The 17583-nt window shown below is 49.6% G+C and overlaps 1 non-coding gene across 1 annotated transcript; it reads left to right on the forward strand.

Moving 5' to 3' along the window:
• Window positions 1-1045: 1045 nt before the first annotated feature.
• LOC118609595 lies at window positions 1046-1164 on the forward strand. The gene has a single exon (XR_004953473.1). It is a non-coding gene; the product is annotated as a 5S ribosomal RNA (ribosomal RNA).
• Window positions 1165-17583: the final 16419 nt, after the last annotated feature.

A 17583-nucleotide genomic window follows, 5' to 3' on the forward strand; every position in this document is an offset into this window, starting at 1 on the left:
GAGACTGGGTTTGGGCAGAAGGGGAGTGGGGGGCGTGTGCCCTTGTCCTGGCCCATGAGATGTCAAGGAACGTCAGTTGGAGAATTTGGGGAAACATTTTCCATTCTGATGAGAACGAAGGTGCATGAAGTGAACGCACCATTCCCTTCCAGCCTTTATATATGTATTATTGTGCATGATGTGATGCTTGGGACTTGGCAGCCATCTTGCCACCAAGAAGGGGGGAAAAAAATCAAAAGAATGCAGAAAAGCCCGACTCAGAGCCTTGACGTCATTAAACCACTGGATCAACGTGGGACTTTCTGCCTCCATGTGTAATAATATTATATGTAATAATAAATTATTTTTATTATATGTAATTATAAACCCCGATTTTATTAGTATTATTATGTAATAAACCCCAATTGCCAAAGCCGCTCTTACTCGGGCATTCTGCTGCTTACTGCCAAAAGCTCCGTGATGGATGTACCAGGCGCCCACAGGACTCGGGGCTTCCGGGAGAGGCCCAGGGGTAGACTCCGTCTGCAGAAGCTCGTTGCATACCTGGCAGACGGAAAGGATAACGGCAGAAGACGGAATGGGCTTTGTTTTCGATAACCCTTAGGCAAGAAACGGCGCCAGCCCCCGGGAGATGTCAGGGCCCTCCGTCGCCCGCGCCCCTTCCCCGGACTGCTACCTCAGTCAAGTGGACGTAAGTGTCGGTCTCTCAGGAGAATTTGGAAATGAAACAAATGAAGAGACCTCAAAGTCAAGGGATATGCTCTACCCCGCTGCTGGGGCATTGGGCCAGGATGAAGTGTGGTCTGCGTGGTCTCCATGGAGTGGGACATCATGTGACAAGGTCACGGGCAGGGATGCTGGGGCAGCCACAGAGAGTCTGTGTGTCTGTGCAGGGAGGGGTGCAGTGCTGGGAATCTGGAACCTTGGCTGGGAGTGGGGGTGGGGTACATAACCAGTGGTCAGCCTGAGGAAGCATCGCACGCAATAGGGGACCTGTGGGTGAGAGAGCCCCGATAACGGCGAGTCTCTGAGAAGTGACCCAGCAGTCAACGGCCATGCCATCCTGAACGTGCCCGATCCCGTCTGATCTCGGAAGCTAAGCAGGGTCGGGCCTGGTTAGTGCTTGGATGGGAGACCACCTAGGAAGACCAGGTGCTGTAGGTGTAATAAACATAAATAAATAAATAACACGACATCCACCCCCCCCCCACCACCTAGAAAAAAATCTTGGAATATCTGCCAGGCCGGAAAACATCAACATTAGATCTCAAGGGCACCTGCCAGGTGAGCTGGCTCCTGTCCCTCCTTCTCTGGCCCCCTTCCCAGGGGTCCCCGCATGGCGGAAGGAGGGGCGAGGAGGAGGACTCACGGAGAATCGGGACCTCCCTTTTCACTCTGTAGCCTTCCAGTCCAAAGAGGAACCGGGCCGGACAGAAGGTTTGAGTTTTTCATAAAAAGGTAAAAAAATTATTATGGAAACGTTCACATACACACAAATGTAGAAGGAATAAAGAAACGAACCCCGTTTCCTCATCCCCTCGTTTCAACAGTTGCCATTATTCCGCTTTTTATGTTTCGCCAATTCTTCCCCAACACTATTCCGGAGCATTTTACAGCAAATCCCAGACGTCGAGTGCTGTACTCTAAGGACTTCGGTACACGGGCCTCTGTAACACGTAAGGCCTTTTTAAAAATTTTTAAATAATAGTATAACCACAGCGCTATTACCACATCCAACCAAACTTAATACTATTACCACTATATCTAATGCTCAATAGGCAGTCTATGTTTGATTTTCTCCCTTGGCTAAAGAGATGAATTTTTCAGTTGGTTTATTCCAAACAGGATCCTCACATTCCATCCATGTCACGAGTCTCCGTGATCGTCGCATGGCTCCTGGTGGCTTTTAACACCTTTAACAGCCACTGATGATTGTTCTCAAGCTCCGCCATTTCTTTAGGGGGTTGCAAAACTGTGATTTTCTAACAATATAATTACTTCCGTATTCATTAGCTGGGTTTTTCTTATTATGCAGGATTTTTTTCCCCCCATCAACTGTTTGGTTACTCTGAAGTACACACTCTGTAGGAAAGGCAGAGGACATGCTAGATTCTTTAGAATAATGAGTAAGTGTCCTAGCAACCTCTAAGAAAGCCAATAGGTTTGGGTTTCTCTCTCTCTCTCTCTCTCTGATTTTGTTCTTATATTATTATTATAAGCCCATGAGTTTTTATATCATCAATTATACTCATCTTTTTCTTTTCTTTTTGATACTAAATTTATTTTATCTTTGGTGAACCAATGCTCCTTCAGGCGGGTCCTGTGTTGTTTTAAAAACACTCTGTGATCTTTGATGATTTCCTAATCTTCAAGTTCAAGATTTCTCAGGCTCATCTTGTGCATTTCCTGCCCCAAATCTGACATTGGTCATTTCTCTGATTTAGAGACCAAATCTGTAGGGAGAAGCATTTCAACTTTAAATGAATTTGAAGCCTCAAATGTACATGGAACTGGACATTTTTAATTACAGGGAAATGAGATTGTACTAAAATTGACAGGAAGACTTCTATTTTCTGAGGCTGACGAGAGCCATGGGACTTGCCCTAGCTGGTGTCTAGCTCTGGGCGACTGAACGAACATTTCTAGCCCCAGGTTTTCTCATTTGTAGAATAGCAATCGCAGTACCTACCTCAACGGGCTGTGGTAGGGATGAAGCGAGAGACTTCATGAACCAAGTTCTTATTTTCATAAATGTTCACCAGTGGCAGTCGTAATGATAATCATCGTCATTCTTGAAACTCACGGGGGAGGCCCACCCTCTGGGATACAGGAGTCCCCCAGAGGATGGAGGGTTCAAGATGGGGGCAGGCACCAAGGGCCAGCTGTGCACACACGTTGATGTACAAACACACAAACACACCGGAAAAAGTGAGATAATGACATAGCACGTCAGGCGCTCCGATGTCTGGGCTGTCATTAATAGTCATTGCATTAATCCTACGCAAACTCAACATGGGAGGAGAGGCTCCTGAGGTCCTGAGCACCGCGGGTAGCAACCAGCCGTAGGGAGCAAGGAGCGCGGACACTCCCCCCCCCACCCCCCGCTTCCCGGCCAGGCGTCTGGCCCTCCTGGGAGCTGTTTTACCCGCTTAGGGAACTGACTGTACCTCCTGCTTCGTGTCGTGCAGTGATCACGGCTTCTCAGATGCCCCGCGGCCACACCACGGACACCCAGGCTGCAGATGACAAACGGAAGCCAGCGCTGGCCTTTCTAAGGGAGAACGCTAGGCGGGCGAAGTGGTAGTGAGTGACAGGCAGTACCGTGTGAAAAGGGGCGTGGCCGCAGGGGGCGGAGTGGGGGGGGGGCGTTTGGCCTTCGGAATGAACCGTCTTTGGTGCTGTCTTCTGAGGGTTAGGGGTAGCTTGTCATGAAGCACTTAGTGCAGCAAAAGCTCGCGCGGATGTGGCCTTAGTGCAGAACAATGCCTGGCCCTTAGCGGTGAATAACTAAATACAGTTAAGCTTTGATGCTTAACTGTATGCATCGGCTTGGCGGGATGGCGGGAGGCCCAGAGAGCTGGTAACACTTGATTTCTGAGCGTGTCCGTGAGGGTGTTTCCAGAAGGGGTTAGCATGTGACTTGGTAAAGTAAGTGAAGAGATCCGGTCTCCTCAGTGTGGGCAGGTGTCATCCAAATCACTGGGGGCCCCAGCAGAACACGAAGGTGTCGGGCTGACACATCAATCTTCTTCTGCCCTCGAACATCTGCTCGGGCTTTGGGACGCAGGCTAGGACTTACGCCATCAGCCTCCCTCTCCGCCTTCTGAGGGCCTTGACTCTGATGGCATTACACCACCGGACTCTGGTTCTTCGGCTTGCAGATGGCAGATCCTGGGACTTCTTGGCCTCCGTAAGCGAGCGAGCCAATTCCGATAATATACCTCCTCTCATCTATGTCTATAGGTCTCTATCTCTGTCTCTATCTTTCCATCATTTTTTGTTGTTGTTGTTCTGTTTCTAGAACACCTGTAACAAATGCCAGCCTGAAGACATTTCGCGCTGGAGATGAACCCAGGGCTTGTCACATGTGGAGCTGTCATTTACCTGCAGATGCAGTTGGCATCGGCTTCCCAGGCTGAGGAAGAAGGTGACTGAGATCTGCAAGGACCTGTTCAGAGAATGTCGCTCAGGCCTCCTAAAAGCCGCCACTAACCTGAACAATGCAGCCAGGAGGAGTGTCCACTGGAGGGGGGTCATTCGTTTACCCTTCACCTCAGGGCAGCAATTTTGAGGACAGGACTGGGGCACATTGTGGTGGATTAAAGGCGGCCACAGACCACAGACTTGTTGCTCCTGCTCTCATCAAGAGGTAGCGGCCATTTCTCCTCCCCTCATACCTATGCTGGCCTCGCTTGGCCGATACAACGCAGCAAAAGTGTCAGCTTTGGGGAAGGCTGGCAGCCTCACGGTTGTACTCTTGGAACCAGCCGCCATGCCGCGAGGAAGCCCAAGCTGGCCTGCATTTGGAGAGGCCATGTGGGGGGCGGGGCATGGAGGATTAAACACCATGTGGGGAAATAGAGGACTTGTGGGGGGGGGGGGCAGATGAATCAAGAGCGCGCTCCGGCCCCTGAGGTGGAGGCATAAGTGTGAACAACCCACAGCGAGACCAGCAGAAGAGATGCCCAGTCAGGCCACAGAATCACGAGAAATAAAATGTTTTAAGCCACAGCGTTTTGGAGGGTGATTCCGTTATGTAGCAACAGATCATTGAAACACCTACATAGCACAAAAGTGGGTAGAGGCAAGATTAAAGAAATATATTCAGGGAAACATTCTGTGCTCATAAGAAAAGAGGAATGAAGACTTGATACAAGAAAATGGCCCATGGGTGGCTTAATCCAATGGAAACTCTGCAAAGAGTAGGAAAGGGTCTAACGATTGGAGAAATAGTAATTAGGCGGCACAAGAGTTTCTGGATGCTGGAGAGAATCTCGTGTTTGCCAATGGTGGCTGAGAGACCGTAGGCCATAATGTTTCAGATCTGTGGCTTGGAGGGGAGCCCCGAAGCTGTAGCTTTCCGAGCTGCTGGCGGAGGGCAGTTTGTCACACAGGAGGCATGCGGGACAAATGATTTTGGTGGCAACCTGGAAGAATCTGTGAAACAACGGCCCAGTCCACAGAGCCCCACGAGCCTGTCAGGAAGGGGAGCAGGAGGCTTCGACGTGATAGTGAAGAATGGAAATGAAGATGTTTTGACGGAATATGAAATTACCATACTCTTGGTGTGACAGCTTTGGGAATCTGGAGCCCTAGTGTTAAGAATTCGGGGCGAAGGTAAGCTGAGGACTGGTTACTGTCAGAGCCACGTGAAAGCCAGTCAGGGGTGTGCCTGCCCCACAGAAAGCCAGGGCTTCCTGACTGTCTCCTTCCCTGCCACCCACAGGAAGTTAAACTCAGATGGACGAAGGCAGGTGGCAAGCAAGTGAAGTTGTTAGCTGCCTACAGTGAGGAGCTACACCTGCCCTGTGATCCAAAACAAAAATGTCCAGAACCCTTTTTCACTGTCGGTAGGATTACAAATTGGTACAGCCACTATGCAAAACAGTCTGGAGGTTCCTTGAAATATTAAAAATGGACCTACCTTTTGACCCAGCAATTGCACTTCTGGGTGTTTATGCAAAGAAAAACAGAACAATAGTTCGTAAAGATCTATGCATCCTTATGTTTATGGCAGCACAATTCACAAGAGCCAAGATATGGAAGCAACCTAAATGCCCATCAACAGACGATTGGATAAAAAAGTTCTGGTTCATATATACGATGGAATATTCCTCAGCCATAAATAATGAAATCCTACTGTCTGCAATGACATGGATAGAGGTTATATTATACTGAGTGAAATAAGTCAGGCAGAGAAAGATAGATACCATATAATTTCATCTATACGTAAAATCTTATCAAAAACAGACACAAATACAGAGGACAATCTGGCGGGGTGGGGGTAGGGGGCTGACAGAAAGGGGTGACAGGTTCAAGAGGTACAAATTAGTAGTTGATAGAGGGTCATGGGGGTGGGGAGCACGACATAGGGACCCAGTCGGCAGTGAGGTGATGGCTGACGTAGAGCCCGGGGGCTGATGGAGAGATGGGAGAATCATTCCGTAAGCTATATAAATGTCTAACCACTGTACTATAAACCTGAAACTCATAATAAAACAAAATAAAATGCTTTAAAAAAAAAGAATATAACAAAGGCATAGGTAGGACCTTGTTTACAGAAACTGAAGAGCCAAGTGGCCCTGCCTGAGAAGTATTTTATGGCTTATTATTTTCTACAAAAAAAAACTTTGGAAAGAGGTAATCTACAAGTAATATACGAGCTGGACTGAGACTATTTGCATCTGCATCGTGTTTACTCCTGATCCTCAATGGGGGAATACTATGGATTTGAGGTAAATACTCTTTGTTATCTTTCATATTAAAATTATTTTCACCATTAAAAAAAAAATACCCAGAAGCTTGTTCACACCAGGCCCAAGGGAGCGCTTTGTAAAAGGCCCTTCCAGCGAGGATGGGAAAAGCTGCTGGCTCTGGAGGGGACCGAGGTCCAGCACAAATGCTGAACGTCCCTGGCCGCCCTGGGATAATTTTAAAATGATCATTTTTATTTCATTTTATAGTCATGCTTGCTGAATAGAAATGATTACTTTTAATATAATCGAATATTTTAATCCTTTCCTCGATATATGTTTTAAATAGATATTAAGTAGATATTTTTAAAAGATAGTCCCTGGCTCCCCTCCTTACCGGCACCCCCCTTTCTCTTCCTAAGTCTCTTGATTTTTTTCCGCACAGTACATTTTGGACGCTGACAGGCTCTGTTTTCCTTATTTGTTTCCTTATTTGTTTGCATTTTGACCATCTCCTCAGGGATTTGTGTCTCATTGTTACCACGCCATCCGCAACACTTACACCATGCCTCGCTCTTAGTAGCTTTCAATAAATACGTACTGACTAAATAAATAAATGAATGTAGGTACCTCTATTTGTCAATTAATTCAGTCAGCCTCGTATGCATTTTCAAAAAAAGTATGTTTGTTTCTTTTACCAGATTGCACAATTTAAGGCCAGAGATCTGCCTCATGAGCTATGTTCATTCATTCGACAAATATTTACTGAGCGGCCACCATGTGCTTTGGCGGACCTATGCAAGACATAAGAGAGACACAGGCAGATTGGCTTCCTCTTCTCTTGAAATTTGCAGCTCCGCCATGAATACAGACAACTAAACAGGGAATAGAAATTAAACGGGAAGCTTATTTTACTAGGACATTCACCCTTAATGCGGAGCCTGACAGTCTTTATTGAGCCAAATAGTCTTTCCATGTGAGAGATAATTTTGATGTCCTATTCCTACTGAGAGATTATAGGAAAATTAATTTCATGCTTGTTTTCACAACTGTTCCCATTTCAGCCTCAAAATTAAAACAGAAGTAAAAAACGTGAGTCCTGCGACACATTTAAACCAAGCTAATATAAGTAAATCTTAAATCAGCTTAAGCCTTAATGTGAGTCGAGACATCTGTTCTTTCTCAGAGGACCCTGTAACGTCTCAACTGCCCAACAGCGAAGTACTGTGTCTCTCTGAAATCAAACCCAGTTCATCCATCCAAACTTACTGACTCCTCTTCTCTCCCTAGCATCTCCTCTACCTAGGGCTTTCCAGCCTCGAGTGAAAGTCTCCCCAGCTGGGCTATCTGTGGCAATGCTGGTGAACGGCACAGAGCTGCCACGCTGCGAGCTTGGCCGATGCTGTCCCCCTCCTCGGCGAGGCCCCGCCTGGCCTCTGTTAGCACATCTGTGGTCGACAATGAGTCTGATTTCACATTTTGGCTGCACCGTAGGCATTGTCATGGGAACTGAACACATGCCCACGGGATTCTAAACAAGGGGGCATTCAGCAGCGAGATATCAAAAAGGAAAGAAAAGCCATTTGTCTTCCTCTGTTCTTTCTCGTCCCCCAGAATTCCTTCACGGGGCTTCGTGAAACCTCTCCGGTTCTGTCCACCACGCTGGCTCCCACCTGGGTGCTCGCATGCTTCTCTGGACAGGGGCAGCAGCATCTGTCTTGTGAGGAGATGTTCTCCCTCCAGTATGTCTGCCTCACTGAGCTTTGTCCAACTGCCCCAGGCTTGGGACCGCAGAGCACAGGGTTGCTGGGGTCACCCGCGGGAGGCTGGGGGGTGAGGGTGGGGTGGTCGGACAGAACGTTCGTCCTTGCTACCTGCTGTTGGAAGAGTCAGGTGCCATTGGGAAGATTATGGGACGGTGGTGAGGAGTCCAGACAGAGAGGGGAGGAGAGGCAAACAATTCTCCCAGGGGACTCGCGTTTCTCCAGGAGGCTCCCCTCATGCGGGCGCCCCGATCCCATGTTCTTTGCTCACTCCCCCCTCCCGGCTTCTGGAAGGTCTCTCTCTGGGCCTGTCTCTCCCTGAGTGGTGTTGTATTCGCCTTAGGGACTCTTTGAAGCATCTTGATTCCCTAGGTGACTCATTCTGCCTCCTGGCTATAGGGCAGGGCGAAGGTGAACCGAAGCCACATGTTTGCTCAGCCGGAGGGTCCACAAACAGGGTGCGTGAGTTTTTCTTTTCAGAATTCGCAGCGGTAGAGCTGGTAGTGGACGGGCTGGCTCATCCTGGTCGCTAGGGCTTCCCCTGCTGTTGCACCTCAAAGCCGCCCATCCAGGGGTACCTGCCTCTCAGGCAAATGGAATGGTCAGTGGCTACCTGTACCGCGAAACGTGGGAGATTGCCATGTGCTCTCCGAGGGCGGGGTCCCTGTTTCCCTGCAGTGCGTGTAGCTGAGCCGAGCCGAGCAGCCAGCGCACCCCACCCAACCCCCTTGCGTGCGCATACACACACACACACACACACACACACACACACACACACACACACACACACACACACGGCAGGTAGGCGCTCAGCGAGGTCTGGGAGCGTTCATCCCCTCTGGCGGTGCGGACAGAGTGTGCACCACCCTCCCTGTCCGAGCCGTGGCTCTGAAACTGAGAAGCTTCCTGCAGCCATGTGCTGGGCTAGAGGTAAGTCTGAGGCTGCAGGACAGAGGTTTTCCTACACCACGGAATCTGGGCTCTGCCCGGAGCTCAGGAGCTGAACCCCCAAGGCTCAGATCCTCTTTTTACCTGCCCGCACAGGGCACCCTGGGGAAGGGCAAGCCAGCGAGAGCCCCAGTTTCTGCATTTCTAACCAACAGTGGCGATGACTACCTCTTGAAAGTGGGAGAATTAGATGGTAATGTGTACGGAGCACTCAGCACAGTGCACTCAGCTCAGTCAATATTACTTGCCATCGTTATTCTCACTACTGAATTTACTATTTGTACCTGGCTCCTGTATTTTCTAATGGTGTTTAGAAATTAAATTGCATGGGTGACAAACAAAGCCCTCTAGAGAGAAATGGGGGACCCTTGAAAAGAGCCTAATATTTGGATCGATATTTAAAAGATTCAGTAAGTAAATCAACAAACGCCAAAGGGGAAAGAATGACTTCGCTTGAGTTATGTGAAAGAAGGTAGAATTATTTCATAAAGAGCCACGTGGACTGCCAGGAGGATGGACAGACGAAACGGAATGGCTTCTTCCATCTCTAGGTTTCTTAGGCTTCCCCACCAGTGTGAAGATGTACGTGTCTCAGGAAATAATTTCATATGGTTGAAGGGTTAATTACTGAATTTTCCGAGTTTATAGAATTCAAGGCCAACGGAGAACGGGGCTCGGTCTCTGTTTCACCAACCTCAGCCTGTTTCAGGAGACGTCAGTGTGTGTCAACATTCATTATTCATACGAGTTCTCTAAAACACGAACAATTTGAGGATTAACTAGGATCTTTTAGGACTAAGGGAGGGCTTGGGCACGGCTCACTCACAGTAGTCAGTCAAAGGTTATACAATGGAAGCATGATTGATTTAGTTTAAATTTGAATCACTTTACTGCCATTTTGCCTCATCTCAGTTTGGCTAAGGCAAATCGATTCTTTTCCCAAAGTTAAAAAAAAAATTATATAAAGATGTCGCCGGGCTCATATGTCACACAAAAAAGGACACATGTGCCACGAAGTCAATTATCTATTTATTCTGGGATTAGACATAAGACTGGACCAAGAACAGATTAAAATGATCTGACTTCATTAGTGTAATTAGGGAGTTCCAAATTAGATTTTTGCAGCTAAATTCTTCAGCCAAGCAGGGCGAGCAGCTGTTGCCAGGCGCCAGCCTCAGAACTAGGGGCTCCCACCGCCGTCTGGCAAGCCCCGGGCCCTCCCAGAGCTGACCTCAAAGAAAGCCTGTTCTGGAAGCCCACGGACCACATCCTGCTGTCCTGGCTTGCTTTGCCTTAAAGAGCCACTTCAAACACGGTTTCCGGGACGGACCTCTCTGGCTTTTTCTATTATTACCGGGATGTGTGCTTAGCTCCGTGGCAGGGCCGCATAAATAATTTTTGGGGCCCAGTGCAAAATAAAAATGCAGGGCTCCCTGTTCTAAAAGAATGAACAATTTCAAGACGCAACCGCAGGCCATTAGCCCAGCACGGGTCCTGTGTCCCTGGACAGGCCCCGAAGCTGGTCCCGCTTTGCGGTCTGAACCGTTCCCACGCTCCCCACCTGAGCTGTGGTGGTCTGAGCCTCTTGCCCGCCTTCTATGGCCAAGGTCTACAGTAAGCGTGTTTCGTACGCGATGCATCACGCGACCAGGGCATTTACCGGGTGAGAGCCTTTTTATTTATCTTGATGGACAGACAGACAGCATGACGTGATCCCCTGGAAGCAGTATTCACAAAAGGAAATGCACTCTCGCCAATGAAAAATGCCGGAAGCCACACTCGCTGGGGATTCGAATATCCACGAGCGACTCCGAGACAGCCAGGAAGACAAATGCTGTTTATAGAGTTCTAGAAACCTAAAAATGCGGATCTATCATCCGATAAGACAGAAGAAAACCAAACACAAACCCTTAGCCATTAGCAAGGTGAGTGCTATTTCTCAGGCACCGCAGCGGCCACCGAAGCGAGCCCGAGGGTCACCTGGAATATTATCAAGCCGGCCACGTGGCGAGGTGGCATCATGTTCCAAACAAGATGGGACAGAGCGAAGACCTCCACGAACTCTCCTGAGAACTCGAATGGGCGACCTCGCTCCTCCCGGCTCCTCGTCAGCAGGTTTTCCCCTGCCCTCCTCTCTGCTTCTCCATTCCCCTCTCTTGGCTCGTCGTGGACTCCCCTAGCTTCGGCTCATCACCAGGAAGAAGGCTCAGAGAGGCCTCCCCACCCCGGTCCCCCTGCCATGTTTGCTGTGCGTCTCCATGCAGCAGAGGCACCTGAAAGTCAATTGGACAGAAAAAGAGCAGCTCCCAACTCCCCTGTCATTCGGCCGCAGCATCCTTCCGTGCCCGTCTCTCTCTTCCCCTCGCTCCTTCATCTTCAACCGGATTAGGACAGGGTGGCTCTGTGCCTAATCCAGTTTCTTTTCCTGTCTAGTGCCAGACCTGTGACTGATCCCCATGTCCCAGTTTTACCCCCTTCAGTCCACCCGCAACAGAGAACGGTAATCTTTCTTAAGCTCCAATGTTCTCTTGCTCAAAAAATCGTCACTATTTCTCTCGGTCCACAGAATAAACCTTTCCATCTGCCATTATGGCTTTCTTCAATCATGTTCTACCTCCGAGCTTTCTCCTCCAATAACTACTTCATCGTGTGACTCACACATAGCCCAATCTGCCTGCCACTCACAACTTTTGAGCCACACGTGAGCTCACCAAGACCCTTCTCACCCCTCGTGGTCCAGCGCAGCTGGCCTGCGGCGTGGAAGCCCCCCTAAATCATCCCAGTCGGTGATCGTTTTCCCCCTTGGGAGGGTCTGACTGCCTCCACGTCGTACTTCTCAAATGGCACTTGTCGCTTGTAGTCATATGCAGACTTTCCTGTTCTGGATTTCCAACCCACTTGAAGATAGGCCTTGTGTCTTACTCTCTTTCACGGGGCTCACCAAATTAGTGATTAAATATTAGCAGTTAAATGCCCAAGTAGCTTCCATAGCAACTATGAAACGTTTAACTTCGGCAGGGCCGTCGGTCACAATGAGGTCTGAGAACCATGTCGATTGACATGTTTCACTATCTCTTACCGTCTCTCTTGCCACCACCTTAGTCCAAACCACCATCGGAGCTCCTGAATTATTCAAATAGCCTCCTGACTCACCTCCCCATGTCCCCCTGGTCTCCAACCTCCAACCTCCACGAGGCAGCCAGGCGATGATTTTATAATCAGCCAGTGTCCACCACCTCCTTGCTTAGAACCTTTCAAACTCTCTAGAGAGGGCGGGCTTAGAGGGATAATCTGGTTGGAGAGGAGGATGGAGAATCGCCTCGATGCCGCATTTGCACGCCCAGGACGCTGCTTCTTAATCAGAGTATAAACAGTCGAGGTCGCCTCGGGATCGCTCACGGAGAAAGCCCGTGGAGCCCCCAAACCACGTGGCTGCTGGCCCCTGGTTCCGAGCCAGGGTGTGTTTAGGTGGGAAGAACCAGAAAGAACCAGCTCGTCTGAGTCCTGCCTTGGTTTGGAATCTACCAGAAGGTTCTCTCTCCCTCGCTTCGTCCTCTTCCTTCTTCGCATTTTCCCCTTCCGAACTCACAGATCCTCCTGCCCCCTCTTCCTTCCTGGGGGCCGCATGTCTGGGCACTTCCTCCATCTCTGTAAGGACAGGGAATTCTTGCCCGGCTTCCCTGGGCCTCGCTCCTGCTTGAGGAACTGGAAACCATCACGGGAGTTCTAGATGTAAAAGGAGAGGATTGGAGGAGTCACACTCTGTGAATACAACGCTTCACAGCTAAACGAGGGCAATCCCATTCAGTCAAATGACAGAATGGTATCATTTTCACGGGTGCAAGAAGGAACTCTTCTCAGCTTTCACAGAGAACCAACGCCTTGTAAAGACTGAAGAATGAAAGAACGGAGTCTGAGCACACAGCCTACAGAACTTCCATGCACATTATCACGGGGGGAAAAGCCTCTGCTGCTCCTGCTGCATGCTCCCGAAGAGGGAGAGACATTTACTCAAGTGCCGCCCACCTCCCAGCCCTGCCGAGCTTCTGAGACGAGCTGTGAATAGCTGCGTACTTCTGGGACACCCGAGACAGTGAGATGTGTGTGGGGCTCCAAGGTATTTCTCCGGTAATTCAAGGAACTCGCTTCAGACTGAGGTACCTGCTGCCTTTCCCTGTCCCCATGGGTTCTTGTGGAACGACGCCTGTCAGCTGCACACAGGCTCGTTTGCATCTGGGGAGACAGTTTTGGATTGGTCGGAAGCTGAATGCTTAGCAGAGGTAACAAGACCAGAGCTTGCCCTGGTTAACGCTCTTAGTTTTGCCAAGCTGAGAAAAGAAAGGAACCCATCCATACTCTAAACCGCGCTTGGCCTTCCTTGCAAGGTCAGTTGCAGCCTCTGCTCCGCATTCGGAAACCACAGGTGCGTCTTGCACCTTCGCAATGACAGTTCCCTGACCAACGGCCGGCCGGGCAGCTTCTGTGGCCTTCCCCCACCCGGTAATCCTGACCAGGCATCAGGTGTCATGGAGGCAGTGTGGCAACTGGACCAGGACCAGTCGGATCACTTGATCTGCCTTTTAAAAACAATCAGACTGTCAAGTTGGCTCTTGGAGGCTGGCGGTGAGCAGCGAGGAGGCAGGAGCATCACTTGCAACATGCTGTCTGCACCTGCGGAGGGCAGAAACCCGCCTTCACCTTTCCCTGTCCCGCTCTGGCTTGTTCTGACTCCCTTTTAAATTTTTCCAAACGGTGCTAGCTCCCAGGTACTGGGGCTCCAAATATTTTAATTACCTTTGAAAATCTGAAAACCTAGCAAGGCGCACACGAGAGAACAAAAGCCACCCAGAGTCCTGTCACCAGACGTGGCCACGGCTCCTGTCTGATTAAACTTCCTCTTTGTTTTACAGAGTTACGACTATACTGGGTGTAATTTTAAGATGGTATCTCACTGCTTCTTTTCCTGGTTAGCGCATGTTATCATAAGCATTTTCCCATGTCACGACTAATTCCTCATGCAGTCATGTAAGGGGGGAATGTATATTATTAGCAAGAATTCCTTTTAGGGAAAAATTAGCCTTTTTTATTTTTCTTTGAGGAAAAAAAAAAGGCTGGGGAGAAGCATGGGGATTGATTTGTCGGTTGCTCCTGGACCTTGAGAGAGCAAGAATGCAAGCTCGAGAGGGGCAGAGCTGCAGACTCTGAGCCCTCCGCAGAATCTCGCGACGGTGAATCACCCGCATCACGAGACGCCCCGGCCGGTGGCCGCTGGGCTGAGGCAGCCCGAGACAGGGCAGGGAGGAAGGAAGGAAGCCCTTGGAGTGATGGGACCGTTGACGGGACGGAATTGCATCTTCGCAGGTTGCAGATGGAGAATCAGGGCACCTCAGACACCCGAGAGATCAAAGGATATCAGGTTTACATTCAGTCAGTTTGTGCGGGTCGCCTAGTGCTCCACCCAATAACGATGTCGTTTCAGTCACACGTCCAACGACTCGGTGTTTGGATTACTTCCTAGGACTTGAAAGCACTAGGCCACGTGGTGCAGACATTTTCAAGGAGGCCGTTAGGTGATTACCTGCTTGTCTCAGGAGTGTCACGAATTCACAGGCCTGCGGGCGGCGGGGACAGAGCCCTTTCTCTGCACGCTCCTAGTGGGATTCACTCCCCCTCCGCCTCCGGGAAGCTTTTTCTCTGCGCAAGTGGAAACAATTTATCTTATAAACCCCGCCAGGTGTGATTCTACTCTTGTAAAGGCAGCGGTTACATTGTGTTTTGTATCATTGTTAGTAGCACGCGTGCCTCCTCCTTGAACGTGACTGCAAGCAGCGTGGAGGGGGACCGACGCGGGCCCTTCTCACGCTTGCCGTGCGGTGAATACGGAGCGAGGGCGGAAGCCCGCGTTCCTTGGAAAGCGTGGGCATCCCCTGCCACTCTCACTTCGCGGTCTCCCGACCTAGGTTCCCGAGGGGGATCAGGTTCTGAGAGGTGTGACTGATGCGGTGACTAAGAGAACAGATGTGCATGAAGACGGGGGAGGGGGCGAAGGTGCAGTTTGCCCACCTGGAGTTAACGGAGACGCGGCAAAACATGCGGACTCGCCTAATGTCCTCTGCTGCTAGGATCGTGGTTGGTCCCCGTGACACTCCTGAGAGGGGGTACAGGGGAGAGGATGCATCCCTAACTGCCTGAACGACCGCCCTGCCGGTGTGCGAAGTGGCAGATCAATGGCTAGATTTTAATGTGGAGAGATGCTTTCTAGGGGTGTCCTCAGAGCTGGCGTCTCGTCTCTGAACAGGCCGATGGTGGTATCAATCACTTGGAAGACAGTGTAGGAGAAGGAGGTGAGTCGTGACTGAATGAAGGTTTGACTGAAAGCCAGGAAGGGCTGTGAATACAGTGGGAGACAGAATCTCATCCAGTAAGGCTCAATGAACCAGAGTACCAGGCTAAATTTCATAAGGTGAAATTTAATTTTGGGTCCCTCAAAACAGTCGCACAAGTACAGAGTGGGGGACATCGGATTTTGGGTGACGGAATTTCTATGTGGTGCTACTTGACAGTAAAAAAAAAAAAATCCTGTTCGATTTAATATTCATATCCAGAAGCCAGGAGACGATGCTCCTTCTGCTCTGTGCCAGCCCAGCCTCGCCCAGGAATATGGCATCTTGTTCTGGGGCACATCGGGGGAGAAGGACAGGATGACCCCATAGTTGATGAGGCACAGTTCATATACTGAAAGAAGACTCAGAGATCCTTGAGAGCTAGTCTCCGGCATCTGGAGGGGTGTCGCTTGGAAATGTGCGTAAATGTGTTTTCTGAGAGAGGCAGTCTTGTGTTGTGGTTTTGGCGGATGGCGTTTTCTCCAGATGGCCACGAGACTCTCTCTCGTGTCACACATTGTGATCTTGCCATTCTCCAGCAAAGAGGCGAAGTTTGGCGGTCCTCCCCTTGAATCGAGGCTGGCCCCAGGGCTTACCCGCAGTAGAATTTGGTGGATGTGCTGTTGCACAACTTCTGAGGCTGGGCCTGAACAGACCGGCTTTCGCCTTTGCTGGCTGAAATGCTTGCTTTCGGGGTCCGGCTATCCTGAAAAGAAGCACAACCTAGTCCCTTGGTGAGAGCCACATAGAACCTCTCAGCTGTCCTTGCCACGGCTCCAGATGTGTGCGTGAGGTCACCCTGGACACCCCCATTCCAGCCATCACACTGCCATCCCTGAGGGACCTCGGTCAATGCCAAGTGAAATAGAAGATGTGCCCAGCTGAGCTCTGTGGAAATATCTGGTCCACAGAATTCTGAGCAAATAAAACGGTCACTTGTTTTTTAAGCCCTTAAGTTTGGGACTGTGGTGTCATTCGGCCATAGATAATCAAAACAATGAGAAGGTGGACTGTGGAAACAGACTGCTCGGCCTCTGTTTGATCTCGAGCAAACCATTCAACTGTTTTTGTCCAAGTTTCCTCTCCTGCAAAATAGGGAGGCCCCGCCTCATGTAATTACTGCGGGGATTCAATAATTTAATGCGTGAGAATCACTTGGAACAACATATCTGGGCCATAAATACTCAATACAGGGGTAGCGCCAGGACTAAGGGATAGAAGTTGTGAAGATACAAAATAATTAGACTCTATTTAACAAAATAAATCTCTAATGGAATTGTCTAGACACGGAGTAAGTCGCTTCTGAGTGTTGCGAGGTCCCCTTCCCCAGGCGCTTGCGGAGTTGGGATGGATGACCCACCAACCTTGAGATTCTATGCTCTGTCGTGCTGGGCCTATGTCTGTGATGGAGAAGGCCCAAGATGTACTCAGGATGCTTTTCTTGAGTTGACTTTGGCTAGGTATGTAAGAAAGAAGTACTACTTATCTGGCTAAGTCATTACAATTTTGAGATTACTCAACATATTTTATTTGCCATAATGTTTTCTCATCAGCTGTTAATGTTTCTGACACATCTTTATGAGGTCAGCATTACCACTTCTGGAAGACAAAGGACTAGGAGCAGAGAAGCTAAGTGGCTTATGAATTATTGAGTGGGCTGCTTACAGCACCTTTCTGCCTGTGAATTCAAGGCTGGACCACAAGGTCCAAGCCACTCAGAGTCCTTGTCCAGCGGTGTGGTACAAAGATGGTCTCAGGGTTCCCAAAAGTAGGGTGAAAAGGTGCAAAGTCACAGAACAGGTCTCACTGCTTTCTCTCCAGCTTCTGGGCCAAAGAAACGGCCCGAGGCAACCCCTTAATTACAGTAGTTCTGGCAAGGAGGAGTTACTGATTTCAAAGTTAGAAGGAAAAAGAGCTGGAATTGAAACCTTCCTGTCTGTTATGATCTAATAAAATGTCCCGGACTTGTTCCTCAGGGCCCTGAGACATAACTGCCCAAAGCCACTTGCAAGCCAGCAGTAAGTGTCATTCTAGGGCAGAGCACGAGGCAGGAGAAGAGAAGCCGGAGGGCAGAGG

Source organism: Rousettus aegyptiacus, unplaced genomic scaffold (assembly GCF_014176215.1).
Source record: "Rousettus aegyptiacus isolate mRouAeg1 unplaced genomic scaffold, mRouAeg1.p scaffold_m13_p_11, whole genome shotgun sequence".
Taxonomy (NCBI): domain Eukaryota; kingdom Metazoa; phylum Chordata; class Mammalia; order Chiroptera; family Pteropodidae; genus Rousettus; species Rousettus aegyptiacus.